Source organism: Mytilus galloprovincialis, chromosome 10 (genome assembly GCF_965363235.1).
Source record: "Mytilus galloprovincialis chromosome 10, xbMytGall1.hap1.1, whole genome shotgun sequence".
Lineage (NCBI taxonomy): Eukaryota > Metazoa > Mollusca > Bivalvia > Mytilida > Mytilidae > Mytilus > Mytilus galloprovincialis.
The window spans coordinates 14814333-14819465 of record NC_134847.1 but is presented as its reverse complement, the minus strand read 5'-3'; positions in this window follow the sequence as shown (position 1 = coordinate 14819465).

The following is a 5133-nucleotide window of genomic DNA, read 5'->3' as shown; positions in this document are numbered from 1 at the left end:
AGTTGTCAGTAATTTCGCGTCTTCTGAAATTGATCCGGAAATATCCTCCCTCAACTGAAAGCACGTTTTACACAGATCCGTCTTTGGTTTTATCAATTGAATATGAGGGTAGCATGCATTCCAAACTTCTTTAAGTACGGTTAGTTGAACATATTGTTGTCTTGAGTAAAGGCATGAAGTAGCATATTTAGAGTGTACATATTTCTGGCTCTCGCGACAAGGTAGAACAATAGGAGGGGTACTGTCGGTTGCCCGAAGCGCAGCCGGGAGAGGGAGACCATTTTTTTCAGGATACCGCTTGAAAAAAATTATCGTATTTTCAATCACTTCAAATGAATGTCCGTGATTGGATTTTCTTCCACTAAGACCATGTGATCGAGGGGTTACGCAATTTGCATTTGCGTGCTGCTTATAACTTTTCAATTCGCTCCTTCAAATGTTATAAATATTTCTCCATGTGAACTTGTATATCTCAACTCCTTGAAAAGAATTTCGGTATCGTTTTCGTTTTCATTTTCCTTCTCTGAAAACCGAGTCTGTTATTTCTATGTTTCCTAAGTTTTAAAGCAGGTATATGCCACGCTCTGCTTTTGTAAATTCACAAACAGACAACGATACATCATAGGCCTGTTCTCTAAATGTGAAAAGCTTTGTAAAACATTTTTTTTTTGTACAATTACAGTCGTTAGCAAATAGAGAATTTATTCGGAGTCGGGAAGGATACTCTAATTCACCATTTTGATAAAGAGAACATATATTTTCCGATTGATCTTGAATGACGGAAATGGAATTAAATTCCCGGTCCCTAGCCTGAATGTGTCACCTGTATTTTCAATATCAGATTCGTCATTTTCAATATCGGAATCGCTGTTATCAGACACATTCAGCTCTGGTATTGACCCTAGATATTGTTCAAAATAGACAACTGCTTCATTTTCTAGTTCTTCGCATCCTATGTTATTGAACCAGTCCATTTCAGAAATTTACCATAACATTGTAAAGGAATGAAATTAAAAACAAATTGAACCAAAATAACTTTTCTTTACGACTGGTTGTCGGGCTTTGTGCCTTTACAGTTCACCAGTGATTTGTGACAGGTAGATCAACATCTTAAATACTATCTATTTGAATAATAGTAGTTCAAATTTCCAAATAACCTCTTTTTCTAAATAACATTTTGGTTTATTAATTATTAATCCGACATCGCAGTTTACATCTATCAAAATTGATACCTTAATCACGTAGACGGACGGACGGAGGCAAAATTGTAAGACACACGAATGCATAGATCGGGAACTTTATTGCCCGTATCTCGGGCCCGAATACTAATGTTAAAGTTGTTTGGATATGAAAAAGGAGGTATAAAAGGTTTTATTTTGAAAATTATTAGTTTTCGAAATACATGTACACATGGATTATACAAATCTTTCCTCTTTCTTTCAATTTCTTAATTGAAATTTCATTAAACATAAATTACACACAAAACGATTCTCAATTTCTGAATGGATATTAACAGATAAATTGCACGCACATAGTACTAAAATACACCTAGAGCACGTCTTAGTCTTGGTCTTTGTTTGATATTGTATATTAGTGTTGTTGTTTCTTTTAAGATTTTACAAAATGCAACAGTACAATGATTTGAAAAATTAATTTAGTTAAGTTAAGCATATGAATTGTATACAATTATTTTTTACTTCAGACAGGTGTGTTATGACACTGGACGAAATGAAAATAAATCTTACTAAAATAGATAGTACTATCACTTTGTATAAAATGTAAAAATAGATTGTACGTAAAAAAAGTTCAATATATAGAACGTATTAGGAAATACACACCTCAGCAAAACGGCGTATTCCTGTTAGCCAAAACTGATACTAAGGTTGCGAAATATGTTATTTAAGGTGGTACCCAACACTTTCCCTAAAATTAATTTGGCTCGTTTAATTTTCATAAAATTTTGACAAAGTATTTACTTTGACCCTTTTACAAAATTATTAAAAATTCAAAAAATTTGAACCAAGCGTTTTATCAGAAAAATTACACTGTTTATATAGCAGTTTGACAAACACTAGTTTTGATCATTGAGAAGCTTTATATTGCCTTCACAATGCAACGTAATTAAAACGTTTAGCTGATATTACAGAGTTATCTCCCTGTAGTGTTAGGTACCACCTTAAGGAATGACTGTAATATTTTTTCTGGTTTTTTTTTCAAAGCCAGTCGTCTCTAACGTACGCATCATTTGTTTTTTGTCGTATTAAACCGGTCTATTAATGGTTTCTATGCATTTGTCGCCTCAATCATGTACATCATTAAATGTCGTCTAAAACATGTGCATCACTTGGTATTTGTTGTCACAAACAATTGGAACATGTGCATACGTTGTTGCTTGTTGTCTATTTCTAGGCATTTGTCGTCTCAAACATGTACATAACTTAGCAAGTTGTCTCAAATGTATGTATCATTTTGGCATTTGATCTCATTAGATTTTTGTCGTTTCAAACAGTGAATCGATGGGGTAAATTCGTTACATAGTCATTTACTGACCGGGTGTCAAACCTACTGACCGGGATAAATTCCGTACCCAGTCAGTTAATGAATATGTAACTAATTATACTTAATTCAAAAACTGTAAGTGACATATACATGTACGAATCTATTGGAATAGGCTTTGACCCAAAACTTATTAATCATGGGTAAAAGTAATTATGTGGAAAAAAAGCCTGAAATGGCGTATTTGTATTGTCCTACATAAATTAGATATTCAGTTGAATTATTATTTCTACTACTGCTACCTTTCGGTCTTTTTTTACGTGCCGTTTGAATGTGATACCAGCTATCAAACTGGACCATTATTAAAATAATATAAATAAAGTGTATCTTGCAATGCGTACTTTCTTTTATATTACTGGGTCTTCATGAAAAGTCCTACATTAGGCGCCATTTCTGTGTATTCTAAATATAACAAATTAATAACAGTCATATCATAACAGTTATTAAAGATCGGATCATTCTCATTATCATGCATTGCCAGTGCACCAAACATTAAACAAACAGACAGGCAATATTTTGTATTATGTGCATCATCCAAATATAATCTACATACTATTAACACTTGAAGGTTAACTTCGCTTAACCTAAGAGAAAATTTGGTAGCTTTTATATTGATAACCTTAACACATGGCCAAATTTCAATTTTAACTGACGTTTACTTTTTTTGAATTATGTATATATTTTTATTGTTAAATCTTGAGAATCAACAATCAGTTAGGTATTACGTTTAATTGAACAGTGACTTTCTTAATATATGCGTAGTTCATCAATTTACACGATTGAGATAATTCGTTGAGACGCAAGTTACAGCTTTCGAAAAATCAGATTATATATTATGATGAGCTTTCTTCTGCTTTCCTTTTAACCTACGGAAAGCTGACAGAAATATTACTTAAAACACGTATGATGGTAAAAATATCCGATCATGTGCCAAGAATATTTCGATTGTGCTTGGTTGTTGCAAACACTTCCCACTACGAAGTCAGAGGTAGCGTGTGCTATCTCGGACAAATAGAAATCAACTAACCCATTAGGGCAATATAAGGGCAGACACGTTTAATAATTTAATACGGAACGCTTACAAATTTAAAAAAATGACTTTACATTTTTACATTCACAGTTTATATACTGTTAACCTTTTCTTGTTCAGTTTGTCTGTTTTTCCTGAACTGTAGATTGTTTTATTTATCGAAATTGTGGTTTGTTTAATCTAAGTTCTTCATTGTAAAAATTCGATTATGACGACAAACTTTCTTGATTTCTTTTGTATATCCTACAGTGACGGCATACAAAAGGGTGACCATGTCTATTGACGTCGAATAGAAAGAACAAATCACATTTCATAAAGGAATACGTTTACCTGCATATTGTTTCAAAATCTTTAGAGAAACCCTATCAAATCTCGTGTAATACGATAGCTATCCATAATCGACAGTTACATTTTAATCATTTAAAAATATAACTATCTCGGGTGGATAAATATCTTATCAAAATCAATCTAGTGTAAATTCTTTATTTATCAATACAAGTTTAATATTTCAAGCATCTGTTTAAAAAGGTTCATCGATGTAAATGATGAAAATATGTATTGGTTAATCACATTAAAAAATTATGCACGCAGATGATTTGGAATTATATTTTCTACATAGTGAAATGCATGTACCAAGCCAGGAATATAACAATTGTTGTCCATTCGTTTAATATTATTATAAAATGCTATTGCATGGATGACAATATTTTTGTATATCATAGTTTTGTATTATCGAAGGAGGTTTATCAACATGAAGATTGGGTTTCGTTTTTTTTTTCTTATCTTAATAGAGTTGTTTCACACCCTATATATAAACTTATGCTTATAAATAGCGAATACAGAACTTTTTAAGTAAATTCCCTTAAGTAGACTCTTGTAGTATGACAGACTGTTTGGTTTTGATAACAGGCTATTTAGAAAAAAAAGTTGATAACGAAAGGTGAGTATGAGTACTATATTAAAACATTATACATAAATACTGTACACAGAATAAAATAACAATATGTGTTGTCACATCAGTATTCTCAAACCATAAAGGTTCCTATGTTATTATGTTCATACTGTTATTGGTCTTCCTGCATTTCATTTTACCCTTTGCATGTCCGTTGTCCGTTGTTTTGATGTGTTTGAAATCAACAACTGCATATATTTAACTTCTTTTTAAATATCAGTCAGAAATATAATGAACGAGTGCACTGAGATGTTTTTCGAGCATGATCATTTTTTTTTATTATTTACATTCTTCATTCACATTTTTTTTGTAAACAATTTTATTTGAGGATATATGTTAACATTCTCCATTTAAAAGCCTAGTGTAATATGTCTGTTAACGTTTGTGTCTAGTCTTTCATATTAGTAAAGTATGTTGATGTTATGATAAAACATCTAAATATAGACGTTTACCTATTGAATAGATTTAAACATTTAAAATCACATCGAAGTTATAAATAAATGGTATCGTGACTTAGTTGATTGTGATATCGAAAGTGGAAATTCCTGTTTGATTGTTTGTTAGCGTCCATTTTATATAGTATATATTTGTAGCT